Below are 15484 nucleotides of genomic sequence, written 5' to 3'. Positions count from 1 at the left end.
TTTATCCATTCAGCCAGTCTGTGTCTTTTGCTTGGGGCATTTAATCCATTTACATTTAAGGTAATTATTGATATGTTTGTGCCTATTACCATTTTCTTAATATTTTAGGTTTGTTTTTGTGGGTTTTTTTCTTCTCTAGTGTTTCCTTCTCAGAGAAGTTTCTTTAGCATTTGTTGTAAAGCTGGTTTAGTGGTGCTGAATTCTCTTTGCTTTTGCTTGTCTATCAAGCTTTTGATTACTCTGTCAAATCTGAATTAGATCCTTGATGGATAGAGTAATCTTGATTGCAGGTTCTTTTCTTTCATCACTTTAAATGGATCCTGTCACTCCCTTCTGTCCTGCAGAATTTCTGCTGAAAGATCAGCTGATAACTTTCTGGGGATTCCCTTGTATATTACTTGTTGCTTTTCCCTTGCTGCTTTTAATATTTTTCTTTGACTTTAATTTTTGTTAGTTTGATTAATATGTGTCTTGGTGTGTTTCTCCTAGGGTTTTTCCTGTATGGGTCTCTCTGTGTTTCCTGGACTTGGGTGGCTATTTCCTTTCCCATGTTAGGGAAGTTTTTGACTATAATTTCTTTGAATACTTTCTCAGACCCTTTCTCTTTCTCTTCTTCTTCTGGGACCCCTATAATTTGAATGTTGGTGTGTTTAGTGTTGTCCCAGAGGTCTCTGAAATTGTCTCCAGTTCTTTTCATTCTTTTCTTCTTTATTCTGCCCCTCGGCATTTATTTCCACCATTCTGTCTTCCAGCCCACTTATTCGTTCTTCTGCTTCAATTATTCTGCTACTGATTCCTTCTAGTGTATTTTTTATTTCAGTTATTGTGTTTTTCATCTCTGTCTGTTTGGTTTTTAGTTCTTCAAGGTCTTTGCTAAACATTTCTTGTATTGTCTCAATCCATGCCTCCATTCGGTTTCTGAGATTTTGGATCATATTTACTGTCATTACTCTGAATCTTTTTCATGTTGGTTTTCTATTTCCTCTTCATTATTTAATCTTGTAGGTTTTTACCTTGCTTCTTCACCTGTAACATATTTTTTGTTGTCTCATTTTTTTTCTTTTGATGGGTGGAACTATGTTCCGGTCTTACTGGTTGTTTGGCCTGAGGGTTCCAGCACTGGTGTTTGTAGGCTGTTGGGTAGAGCTGGGTCTTGGTGCTGAGATGAGGACCTCTGGAAAGTCTCATTTCAATGAATATTCCCTGGGGTCTGAGGTTCTCTGTTAGTCCAGTGGTTCAGACTCTGTGCTCCCACAACAGCAGCTCAGGCCCAACCCCTGGCCCATGAACCAAGATCCTGCAAGCTGTGAGGGGTGGCAAAAAACAAAACAAAACAAAACACAAAGAGCAGAACAATAACAGAGTAAAAACTAAATAAGATTAGAAAACTAACAGATATGTTAGAAAAAATAACATATAAATGAAACAATGATGGAAAGTAAAAGAGAAACACAATAGCAAAAGAGAGAAAAAAACTTTAAAAAGGCCAGAAAAGGCCTTGCCTGTAGAGGTTGGGGCTCAGGCAGGGGCAGGATTTCAGTGGGGTTGTGGTCTAGGCTTAGGACCCATGTTGCTGGAAAAGGCCCTGGGGGGGTGTGGGCAGGCCTTTGGCTCAGCAAGACTGGAGGGGCCCTGGAGTGCCTCCGGCTTCAGAGTTTGGATAATCAGGCCCAGAACCTCAGTAGGTTCCCCATTCGCCTCTCCTTTTCTTCTCCCCCACAACTATGCCCCCAGGACCCATGCAGCTGGAGGGAACCCTGAAGAGTGGAGGATCCAGCCTGGGACCCCAGCAGGCTTCCTGGGCCCAAGTGGGCAGGGGAAATGTCAGCCATGTTCCCCCTCAATCCTCTGAACTCCTCAGGGTCCCTCAAGGCATGGGAACCCCTCCCTTACCCCATCTACCCCTCAGGGGTGCTAGTCCTATCCAACCTTCACTTCTCCTCCCCCCTCATTACCCCCTCACATCCTACCCAGTTGCTTGGGGGTTCCTCCTGTTCCCTTGGGTGTTGAGGTCCCCCACCAGGGTCTGGTAGGTGCCCTAGTTGTGGGGAGATGTGAACTCCACATCTTCCTACTCCACCATTTTGACTCTGCCCCCAACATGCAGTTTGCATTTCAACAATACTGAATTGCTGGTAGATTTAGGTGGCTTGGCACATGCTATTCTTTTTCTTTGAATGTCCTTCCTTTGTTTTTCTCTCTCATCTTGAATTGGATTCCTGTGCTGTAGAACTCAACAGTAACAATCTTTCACTCTCTAACCCAGGCAGAGATTCTTAAAACAGGTCATGCCTCTTTTCTATAAAAAGAAGTACTGCCTCAATACACATAAATCCTAGTCTGGAAAGATACTTAAAAGTGATGCTTTGCTAGGGAGAAGTTGGGGAATTTTTTAAGGCAAAACCAATACATTTCTTAAGGAAATGAAAAAAAGGTATTTTCATTTTTAAAGATGTAAAGTCTGAGGCATGGATCACACAAATATCTATTAACTGCCTGTAGATGATTATATCCTAAGAAGTGGCAAAAGATGAAAAAGAACAGGTTGTTTGAAGATTTTATTCAGTATAAAGTGGGAAATTTTAAAAATTCTTGAATAGTGGAGTGACATATCGTATATTTTTTATGTTTTATTTATATATTTTTCACATAGTAAAATTGCTTTTTAAAAATTTGGGATTATTTTTTTGAGATATTTTGGATATTATCAACCCGTTATCAAATATATGATTTGCCAATATTTCCTCCCATTCCTTAGGCTGCATTCACTCTATTGACAGTGTCCTTTGATATGCAACAGTTTTAATTTTGATGAAGTCCAACATCTGTTTTTTCTTTTATTGTCTTTGCCTTTGTTATGAAGATTTTCCCTTACATTTTCTTCTCAGAGTTCTATAGTTTTAGCTCTTACATTTGGGTCTTTAACCCATTTGGGGTTAATTTTTCTTTATACTTTAAGATAAGGGTCCAACTTCATTCCTCTGCATGTGAATATCCAGTTTTCCCAACATAGGTAGTGGAAAAGACTGTTCTTCCCCCATTGAATGGTCTTGGAACCATTGTAGGAAACCATCTGACCATATACACAAGGGTGTACATCTGGGTTCTTTATTCTATTCCATTGGTCTATGTGTTTGTCCTTATGCCAGTACCACATGTTTTGATTACCATCACTTTGTTCTGTTTTAAAGGGTTTTATTGCTTAAAGGAGGGGTATTTGTGATCTTATCTCTGGGATAACCAACTTGGACAAATCATCTTGGTCAGATACATGAATGCCATTATTCTAAACCCAGAGACTAGAGGTCCAGATAGAGGAAATGGGTGAGTTCACTAAAGGAAATAGTCAGTCTACTGTCATGGAAGGAAGCCAGACTGGAGCTGTGTAGGCTGCTCCTTGGCCTTGCTGCCATTAAATGAATGAGACCTTTTGTTATCAGCTCTGGATCTGACCATCAGTCAGGAGACTTGTATTTTCTGGGACAACATGTGTGCTGATTTATGTATGGTACATCATAATAAGTCAGAGACATTGAAGGCATTGCACCAAACTAAAGCTAGAGATTGATAGTGCTGCCCTGAAGAGGGGAGGTATCAATCACCCAAATAGTCCTTGTCACCAGAGTGGCATGGTTTGCCTGGTGAGAGGGGCAGAGATCAAGACCAGCCTGTAACTCAAAGCCAAGCTCCAGGAAACTTCCTCAAGAAGCTAAAGGTAAAGCCATCCTTCATATCAACTTCTCTCAGGGCAAGATTTCCAGGTGAAATTCAGTTATAAATCCTGATCAGGTCTACAATCCCATCACAACTTTCTTTGGCATATTTGGGATACAGAAGGAAAAAATATTTAAAAAAGGGAGCTTATAAGGGACTCTGTCTTATGTTCCCCTATATGTCTTTGTTATAAGAAGATGTTCAGAGTCCTTTGTTGGATAACTTCCTGTCCAGCAATGGTTTGTATCTAGAAATACAACCTGATTCCCTGAGGTGAGGGGTGTGTGTGTGTGGGGGGGGAAATCATTACATGGTTAGAATTTTCAGGGACCTTTTGGTGATCTTTCCTGAAGATCTTTCAAGCAACGTCAATCAATGTAATGTTTTCATATTCTTGACTTTCTAAATGTCTGAGCACATTGTCATAGAGTCTGGAAATGTCAGTAATGGCAGGATCTAATTTGATATATGTATATGTTGTTGATACCAGAAGACCAGTGATCAGAGACAGGAGGCAATTTCCTCCAAGCCATGTGCCTTGGTACGTGGGTAATGATGCCACTTAATTACACTCTTAAATGACTAAGTAACATAATTAAATATGTTGGTGTTATTGAAATTCTACCCCTCTCCCAAGACTCCTATATCCCCTAATAATAGGAAGGACTATATGTGTATGGACTATACACTGTAGAAGGCATAAAAAAATGTAGCTACTGTCTACATATACTGCATACAGTACACATGCACTGTACATGTAACTACAGTGTAAAGCCACTCTTTTGTTCTTGGATCCTTTGTCCCTTCCATTCTGAACTCTTTTTTCTCAATTCCGCCCTTCTCACCTTTCCTTCCTTATCCCTCCTATCTTCCTTTCAAAGTCAGTGTCCTAGGACATCTTCTGTACCAGCTTTCACAAAGTCACACCCACCTAAGTTTACTGTCTCTGACCCCCACACTTCTGACTGTAGTCCTCCCAGCTTGTCCCAGTTTAGTTAGTCTGGTCTCCGACCTCCGGATCTCTCACTTTCCCTGAAAAACTGTGTCATGAGTATGTCTGGATGGTGTATTTGACATTATGAATAAGTACCCCAACCCAGCGAAACATAACAAAGCCAACACAGATCTTAGCAAGATCTTGTAATGCTTCACTAAAAAATGTGCTTGATTAGAGGTATTTGGGTATCTAAGTGGGCTTAGGAGAGGCTGTTCTGGAGAAAAGCTTTAAAGAGCTCTTCAGAGACCATTCTCTGGGTCAACCCTACTCTTCCTGTGCATTGACCACCTAGGATTGTGTTGAAAGGGGAAGGTCATTGAGAAGGCTCAGGTGGTCATCATAATTTACAAAGTCTTACATTGATTCTCAACTTTAGCTGCACGTTAAAATTAGCTGGAGGATTTAACCCATACCAAAGCCCAGATCACATTCCAGTCCAATTAAATCAGAAGCTCTGAGGGCAAAACGCAAGTGTCAGTACATTTAAAGCTTTCCTAGGTGACTGCATGTCAACTATAGACAGAAGCTACTGTTTGTAATTCACAATAGCAGAAAAGAAAGAGGAAGAGAATGAGAGAAATACCAATAATGTAATTGCCAGGCACTGATCAAATTCTGGGCTATGGGCTAAGCACTTTATAAGACAATAAAACTTTATTTTCTTTAATATTTGTAACAATGTTATGAGATTGGTAATAATAGCTTCATTTTAGAGGTGAGGAAAATGAGGATCAAAAAAAAAAAAAAGGAAGTTAAATAAGTTAGTCAGGGTCATACAACTGTCAAGAGGCAGAGCTCAGTAAACAACAACAACCATAACTAATAGGTCTATTTGATTCCAAAGATGATGCAATCTTGGGAATCCCCTGGTAGGCCAGTGGTTAGGACTCCATGCTTCCACTGCCAGGAGGCCCTGGTTTGATCCCTGGTTGGGAAACTAAGATCCCACAAGCCATACAGTGTGGCCAAAAAAAAAAAAAAAATTAAAAAATGAGATACTAAATAATTTTTAAAGAAAGATGATGTAATCTTAACTCCCATCTCCATACCTTGTTCCTTCTCTCTTCTTGTCAGTCTGCTGCTCTTGAAGGATGGTGAAGAAATGGCCACAGGGGTAGGAAGCAGGCTGATAAAACTACCTAGCTGCAGACAATGTGTGACCATTCATAACAAAGAAAGACAACTCAGAGGACAAAACCAAAAGCACACAGGACAGAGCTGAGGACCACGGAGGGTTATTTCAGGTTGGAATCTAATCAAGGATTCCCTCTGATTTTGCCAGGCTGGATTTCAAAACTGCTTGTATTGTCAACTCCTTTAATTTCCCCCTTATTTGGGTTGGAATGTCCATACTTATATTCCTAATCATTGTATGCTAGGAATATTTAGAGAGGATAACAGGTCTCTTCAGTTTCACAGGCCCACAGATGGAGAGAAATGACATTTAATGGGGTACATTTAGAAGCCTCATCCATACCTAATTTAGCTGATGAGATTTTGGACTGTTGAGCTCATGAGTTTTAGATGAGATTTTGAACTTTGATACTTTAATGGCATGAGATCTTTGGGAACCTTGGGAGGCTGTAAATGTATTTTTCATATTGGGTAGGCAGAAGTTATGAGGACCACAGGGCAGAATGTGGTAGGCAGAATTCTATGATGCTGTCATTATTCCTGTCCCCCGGTGTTTCTCCCATGATTATATCACATGGCAAAGGCAGTTTTCATATGTAATTAAGGTTACTAATCAGTTAAAATTAAAATAAGGACATTATCTGGGTCAGCCCAACCTAATCACATGAACCCCTTAAAAGAGCAAAGTTCTTTCCAGTGAGAGAGGCTCTCTGTTGCTGATCTAGAACAGGCTATTGGGTAAGGACCCAAGGGTGACCTAAAGGAACTGAGAACAGTCCCCAGTCAGACAGATTATGCAATTTTTAACCACAGAAGATGATCATACCTAAATTAATATAGCAGAAAGTATATTACAGCTTAAAAAAAAGTCACTGTAGCAGCTGTACAGGGAGGCTGACTTGAGGATGGTAAAAGAAAAACCATCTGGCAACCCAACTGCACCTTAAGCACAGGTGACCCTAGAGGAATCTGGAGCTGGTGGTAAACTGAAGCTAATAAGAGCAACAACACATCCCAATCTTAGATCAACTGTTAACCAGCTTGATATTCTCCACATTACCAACCTAGTAGAAGAGGCACGCTCATTTCTAGACCTCAGTCCTCTTTACCTCAGGCCCCTCTGTTCTACACATGATGCTCAGGAAACAGTGAGATATCATCAGACCAACAAAGATCAAGGAAAAATAATTCACTCTCAAGATGCAAAGGATTCAACAGACCAGACTCAGAAGTGCCCTGAGAAGGAAGCAGAGAAGGAATTTTAACTAACTACGATTAAAATGTTTAAAGCTCATGAACAGGACAGGGAATATGAATTAAAAGAAACTGTAGATGCTTCCTTCCCTCTTTGTCTCCATGAGGGCCAGCAAAGCAATCTCTAAAAACTCATCCCATTCTCAACTTTTCAGTTGAACTATTTTATACACTTGAGTGGGATAATGTTCTAATGATAGTTGATTTAGTATTTTAATTTCTTAGAATGTCTTGTATATCTGGCCTATGACCTAGATCACTATTGAAGTTTTACACATTTAAACATCCTGTTAGTCAAAGATACCTTGTCTACTCTGTGACAATGATTCTCAAATGTTCATTTGCTAAAGAATCACCCCTTGGTCGATTGAATAATAGCACTGCCCCCTGCAAAGATGTCCATGTCCTTAGCCCTAGAACCTGGGAATGTCACCTTATATCATAAAAGGGACTTTGCAAATGTAATTAAAGTCAGAATCTTGAGATGGGGAGATTATTTTACATTCTCCAGGTTGGGACCTTTGTAATCACAGGGTCCTTATAAGAGGGAAACAAGAGATCAGAGAGGAAGTAGGAGATGGGACAAGAGAAGAAGGGGTTTGGAGGGATGGAAGGAAGGGATAATGAATGAGGGAATGGAGGTGGTCTCCAGAAGCTAGGAGAAAATTCATTCTCTGATAGAGCCCACAAAACCTCTGGTACCTTGATTTTAGCCCAGTGAAACTCATTTCCAGAACAGTAAGAGAATACATTCGAGTTGTTTTTAGCACTAAATTTGCAGTAACTTGTGTTACAATAGCAATAGGAAACTAATTCATATCCAGAGCTTGGTAAAATAGAAACGGCAAAGTAGCACTTCTAAAGATTCTGAATGAGTTGTTCAGGAATCTGAGTTTTCAGTAAGCATCTTGGTGCTTGTGATGCTGTTGATCTGTAAAATAAGTTTAAGAAACATTACACAGTTCTGTACAAATGCCAGGTATTTTTATTATGAGCTAAGAGAATTCAGGTATTTTTTTTTCGTTTAGTAATTTCTTTGTACATCAACTTGACACGGTGAAATAACTTATCTTTTGAGATGATATTTTATGTATTCTCCCCTAAAAAAGGAAATTATAGAACTCAAAACTGTTGAGTTCTGCTCTTAACATTAACAAATTTAACAAGGAAAATCATTTTTCCCTCTAGATGAACATTTTTTAATCTGATAATATTAACTTTTTAAACAGCTTGATTCATCTTCTCCATCTCATTCAAGAACATGCAGAAGGGGCCAACTATAGACACATTTAGTGTTTCCTAAGATTAATTTCATGCTAATGTATAATACCAGGTGCTGTTAAATTTCTATCTGTTTTCCTTTTTGGTTTGTTTGTTTTGTTTTGTTATTTTTTTTTCATGAACTTCCCCATATGTTCCTCCAAATGACTCCGCCTTTTTTACTAGCCTTTTGTCAAATATAGGTACATTTTTAAAAGTTTCCAGTTCAACAATGACAGCTTGTAGCAACCCTGTGGACCAGTCCAGAACGGCCTAGTGGGTTCAGGCAACTTTCAGAAACTCCTGATGAGCTGGCTGGGGCTCTCCTAGGGCTTCAAAATGCTTTATTCTGAGCAGTAGGACTTCATTAAAATGTTTCACATTTGTGTGGCAAAGACAAAGTACAGAGGAGCAAGGATAAAATGGGCAGTTGGAGCAGGAAGGTTTGAGCCTTCTTAAAAATGTGGGTTTTTTTGTGCTACTTTTATTTCCATGGGCATTGAGACAGACAGTCTCACATATCCACTCAGTGGCCTGTCACCTTGTCCTCTTGGAAAGATTTCCCTTACACACCCTCACCATTCAATGCATATGTAAAAAAAAAAAAAATAGAGTCAAAATATAGATTATTCCTGAAAAGAGTAAAGTATTGGCTTCCATAGCTTGGATTCTGGACCAGCCTCTATCACCAGAACCCACATCTATATTTTCCAAAACAACTGCTTTGGAGAAATTTAGACTGGAGACTTATAACTGGGCTTCAAGAAATTTTCTATCCCTTATACACAAAGAAAGGACTAGATAGATGAATAGTCACCACCTGAGGTACAGGAATTACAGAAATCTGATGGCTGTTCTGAATACTCAGATAGGATCTATCTCTCCTGTAGCCTCTTCTCTAATTTGTTCAAATCTCTGATTCACACTATATCACACTTACCTGTGTGTGACTCTCCTTAGACTAAGATCTTGGAAAAGCAATTGAAATTCATTTCCAACTTTGCATCACCAGAGTGGCCTGCAGTGATTAATTGTTAATGTCCCCTTTACTTTTGGGGGCCTGGGAGATGATGCTAAATGGTGTCACACAGGATGTTATCACGGTACTCAAGGAGAGTACAGATTAAATTTCTGCTCAGACATCAACCGGAAGTATGTTTTTCAAAACAAAGGAGTTCTTTGTAATTTGCATCACTAACCTCAAATATTCTTCATTGATGCAGCGATTCAACACACAGACCCAAAACTCAGACTAGAGAGAGAATTAAAGAGCCAAGCAGGCAGTCCGAAGACAGCTCTGGCACCATGAGAAAAATGCAAGCAGTCGACAATTTTTACAGTATGATGAAAGATGCAAGACCTCATAAGAATCAATGGTTAGAGACTTGATCTGAAAACGAATTTTGAGCATTTGCCTATGCAAAGAACAGGCACTTTCTTTAGCGAGCAGTAACTGCCAATTCACGAATGTCTTTTTTCTAAATTAAATGAGGTGAGGCAAAACAGAAAGGTGCGCACAGAGGAGAATCAGCAGAACTCACACTAATCAATCAAAAAGTAATTCCAGCCAAGAATACTAATATGGTGGGGAGTAGGGGGAGAATGTTTGCTTCTCTTTCTCTTGCCAACCTTCCAGACTCTTCATCCCTTGATCAAAGTCTCTCCTGAAAAAAAACATTAACTATTCTGATTGGTCAGAATCAAAACCATTCCTAGGACCCCACTGGGGGTCCGTGCCCTCATGACAAGCTCTGAACTTTTAATTTTCACATCCAATACTTAGTTATAAAGGGTACTTTTGTGCTTTCTGTTGCTTCTTGAAAAGCACATCTGGGAAAGTTCTCCAAATTGACAAGGGGAGACCCTCCTGCTGTGTCTCTGATCTGTCTGTAATCTGTAGGTAAACCAAACCAATGAGGCCCCCTCTGTAGACAGTAACTTGTTAATTTGTAATTGTTCTCACAGTCTGCCTCTTGTGTTCATAAGAATTCTGGCTTCTAGATTTAGATTTGGGCAAGAAGTAGAAAGGGCCACATGAACCTAAGACCTGTAATATTTGACAGAGATTCTTAGACTACCAAAACCATTTTCCTCTACATTAACTGTATTTTCTGTATTTTCCCCAGCTTTATAGAGATATAATTGATATACAACATTGTGTAAGTTTAAGGTATACAAAGTGGTGATTTGATATATGTACATATTACAACATTATTACTTCAATAACACATCCATCACCTCACATTTTTACAGAGTGTGTCTGTATGCGTGTGGTGAGATCTACTCTTAGCAAATTTCAATTATATAATAAATATTGTTAACTTTAGTCACCATGCTGAATATTAGATTCCCCAGATCTAACATCCAAGTTGCAAATGGCAGGATTTCCTTTTTATTAGGCTGAAAATATTCCATTATATATACACATATATATCACCTTTTCTTTATCCAGTCATCCATCAATTGACATTTAGCTGGTTTCCATGTAATGGTTATGGTGAATAATGTTTCAATGAACATGGGATGCATATATCTTTTCAAGATAGTGATCTTTATTTCCTTTATATATATACCCAGAAGTGGGATTTCTGGATCATATAGTAGCCATATTTTTCATTTTTTAGAGGAAATTCTATACTGTTTTCCGTAATGTTTGACCAATTTACATTTCCACCAAGAGTACACAAAGGTTCAGTTTTCTCCACATCCTTTTTATCTCTTCTCTTTTTCATAATAGCCATTCTAACAGGTATGAGGTGATATCTCATTGTGGTTTTGATTTGCATTTCTCTGATGATTAGTGACGTTGAGCACCTTTTCATGTACCTGTTGGCCATCTGTATCTCTTCTTTAGAAAAATGTCTATTCAGATTCTCTGCTCATTTAAAAAATCATATTATTATTTTGCTATTGAGTTGTATGGATTCCTTATATATTTTTAATATTAACCCCTTACTGATATATGATTTGCAAATATTTTCGCATTCCATAGGTTGGTGTTTCTGTTGCTGTGCAGAAATTTTTTAGCTTGTTGTAGTCCTGTTTATTTATTTTTGCATTTTTTTCTACTTGCCAAGACCAATGTCAAGGAACACTTCCTCTGTATTTTCCTCTAGCAACATTATGGTTTCAGGTCTTATATTTAAGTCTTTAATCCATTTTTAATTAATTTTTGTGAGTGGCATAAAATGGGGTCTAGTTTCATTCTTTTGCATGTAAACATCCAGTTTTCCCAACACCATTTATTGAAAAGACTATCTTTTCCTCAATGAATATTCTTGACTCCCTTGTCAAATATTAGTTGATGTATATGCATGGATTTATTTCTGGGCTCTCTATTCTATTTCATTGGTTTGTGTGTCTGTTTATATCCTTGTGTGTGTTTTGATTACTATAACTTTGTAGTATAGATTGAAATCAGAAAATGTGATGCCTCCAGCTTTATTCTTCTTTCTCAAAATTGCTTTGACTATTCAGGATCTTTTGTGGTTTCATACTAATTTTAGGATACTTTTTTCTACTCCTGTGAACAATGCCATTGGAGTTTTGGTAGGGACTGCACTGAATATGTAGATATCTTTGGGTAGAATCAACATTTCAACAATATTACTTCTGATCCATGAACACAGAATATCCTCCAATTTATTTGTGTCTTCTTAAATCTCTTTCTTCAAAGTGTTGTAGTTTTCAGTATACAGATCTTTCATTTCCTTGGTTAAATTTATTCCTAAGTATTTTATTCTTTTTGATGCTATTGTTAATGGGGTATTGTCTTTCAGAAATTTCATTGTTAGTGTGTTGAAATTCAACTTATTTTCATGTTGATTTTGTATCCTGTGACTTTATTGAATTCTTTTATTAGTTCTAACATTTTGTTGGTGGGGCCTTTAGGGTTTACTATATATTAGGTCATGTCATCTGCAGAGACAGTTTTATTTTTTCCTTTCCAATTTGGTTGTCTTTTGTTTCTTTTTCTTGCCTAATTGCTCTGGCTGGGACTTCTAGTAATATGTTGAATAGGAGTGATGGGAATGAAAACCTGTGTCTTGTTCTTGATCTTCAAAGAGAAACTTTCAGCTTTTCACCATTGAGTATGATATTAGTTGTGGGTTTGTCATATACAGCCTTTATTTTACTGAGAGTTGTTCCTTCTATACCCATTAAATTGAGAACTTTTATCATGTAAGAGTGTTGAATTTTGTCAAATGCATTTTCTGTATATATTGAGGGGATCATATTTTTTTTAATTGAAGTATAGTTGATTTACAATATTGTGTTACTTTCAGGGGTACAGCAAAGTGACATATATACATATATATTCAGATTTTTTTCCATTATAAGTTATTACAAGATACTGAATATAGTTCCCTGTGCTATACAGTCAATCCTTGTTGCTTATCTATTTTATGTATAGTAGCTTGTATCTGTTAATCCCATACTCCTAATTTATCATTACCAATCTCCCCAGAGGATCATATGATTTTTATCCTTCATTCTATTATTGTGGTGGTGTATCATATTTATTGATTTGCATATGTTGAAACATGCTTGCATTCCAGGGATACATCCCACTTTAGCATGGTATATAATCCTTTTAATGTGGTGTTGAATTTAATTTGCTAGAATTTTGTTGAGGATTTTTGTGTCAGTATTCATCTGGAATATTGGCTTGTACTTTTCTTTTCTCATAGTGTCCTCATCTGGCTTGGGTATCAGGGTAATACTACCATCATAAAATGAGTGTAGACACATTCCTGCCTCTTCAATGTTTTGGAAGAGTTTGAAAATAATTTGTATTAATTTTTCTTTAAATGTTTGGTTGAATTCACCAGTGAAATTATTTGGTCCTTGTCTTTTCTTTGTTGGGAAGTTTTATTTTCTGTATTCTTAATGCTCTGGCATCTGGGGCTTCACTAACTGAAGAGGGACTGCCCCTCCCAGGTTAGCTAAATTCCCAAAGATAGCAAGTAATTCATCCAGTAGTGCACTGTTCATATGTAAATTAACCAATCCAAAGCCTATATTTTCTCCCTCCCCACCTCCTTTATTGGGTTCCCACATTCTGGGGCAATATTCCCCTGTGCTAATCACCTCAGGACCAAGTATCAGACAACTAGGGACAGCCTATGTGCCCCAGAGCCTGATGAAATTATTCAAACTAGCCAATCATATGCCTGCTTAACCTGTTTTACCTATTCCATGGAAACCACAGAAAACTTCTTGCTCACATTTTCCTCTTACACCCTATGATTCTTGACCAATCCTGCTGCTTTCCCACATGGCCTTAAGTGGTATAGCCTGCCTTCTTCTCTTGGGCACAATGAGTAACACACTATCTTTTCAATGGTGATCATCTCCTGAGCTGTTGGCTTCATCATACCTGAGTGATACTAAAACCTACATTTTAAAACATCCTCATATTTCTTCCTACTGGCAGAGTCTTCCTCCTATTATAGAAGCTGATAATGCCATTTATTCTCTTTTTCAGTTTCCTTGCAGTTAGTGTAGCCATGGGATCCAGTTCTGGTCAATGAAACAAAGGAAGTCTTTTACAAGGTTTCTGGAAATTATATTCCTTCTAAATAAAGGTCAACAGATTCTCAAAGAAAGCTCTTTTCTGCTCTCTTTAGGCTTAGACTTTGGACACAATTGTGTTCGGACGTGATGCTTGGAGGTGAAGCTGTCCCCCTGCAACCAGGAAACAACACATATCCAGATGAAAGCCAACACATTGAGGATTGTGCCAGAGGCAGGAAGGAAAGAGTGTTGGTCCCAGAAGTCAGTATCAAGTCTTTACACATTTGTAACAAGTACAGCCTAGCTCTAGATGACTTTTATGTAAGACCGTACATTCCTTACCATTTAAGTGCGTTTTAGTAGTTTGTTCTGCAACTTGTACCCAGTAACATCCTAAATGGTACCAACTGCTTTCAGGATGATTATAGGGCTCTCCACAAGATTATTAAAGTAGTATTTATTTCTCAGTTGGCTTTTAATCTTTGTGTGTTTTCCCCCATGAAACAGAACCACGGAATGTCTAGAAGGGAAAAGCTATGAAAAGGACACTGAACACCTAATGCAATATTTAGTCGTTAGGGTAAGCTGTGACAAAGTGAGAGGGTGGCATGAACATATATACACTACCAAACATAAAATAGATAGCTAGCGGGAAGCAGCCGCACAGCACAGAGAGATCAGCTCGGTGCTTTGTGACCACCTAGAGGGGTGGGATAGAGAGGGTGGGAGGGAGGGAGATGCAAGAGGGAAGAGATATGGGAACATATGTATATGTATAACTGATTCACTTTGTTATAAAGCAGAAACTAACACACCATTGTAAAGCACTTATACTCCAATAAAGATGTTTAAAAAAAAATGTAATTGTCCACAACAAAACTTCCGTACAAGTTCCTTGCTTAGGAAGAATTAGAAATTTTAAGAGAATACAAAGAAAAACATTTATGGTTTATTGTAGATGACTATGTAGTTATCTATATCATATTATATAAAGTTCTCTCTATATCTCATGCTTTAATAAGTATCAATAAATACTTTTCTTGTCTTCATAAGTGTGCAAGTTAAAAATACCGCAAGCCAAAAGTAAACTTAGATGTATGGAAGAGAGAGGTAGCTATTGTATGGTGGTTAAAACCAAGGTCCCTGGAGGCATGCTGTCTCAATTTATAATCGTGGTTTAGCATCTTACTATGTATATAATAATGGGAAAGGAACAACTCAAATTGCCTCAGTTTTCTAATTTTTAAATGTGATGATAACAATAGTACGTGTAGTAGTTATATATATATATATATATATATATATATATATATATATATAAAATCTCCTATAGACAATCAGTTATATTTTCACCTGCTATAATTTCATCTGTTTTTTGCCCAGTTCATCAAACCAAGATCAGACCCTTCACGAAGTGTCGGTAAAGTTCATATGTTCCAGAAATATAGTTCTATTAGTCTAATCCTTACATTTTGTACATACTAACTTGATCTTTTACCTCACAGCTTAATTTTTTCAAGCAAGAGTATTTCTATCAACCCCAGAAGCTCAATAATTTGGGTAGATAATGTTTTCCCTTTTTGTCTTATTTAATGTCCAAAATATTCT

The sequence above is a fragment of the Globicephala melas genome, chromosome 7, assembly GCF_963455315.2.
Source record: "Globicephala melas chromosome 7, mGloMel1.2, whole genome shotgun sequence".
NCBI lineage: Eukaryota > Metazoa > Chordata > Mammalia > Artiodactyla > Delphinidae > Globicephala > Globicephala melas.
The sequence above is the reverse complement of the archived record's forward strand: the minus strand, read 5'-3'. Positions refer to the sequence as shown.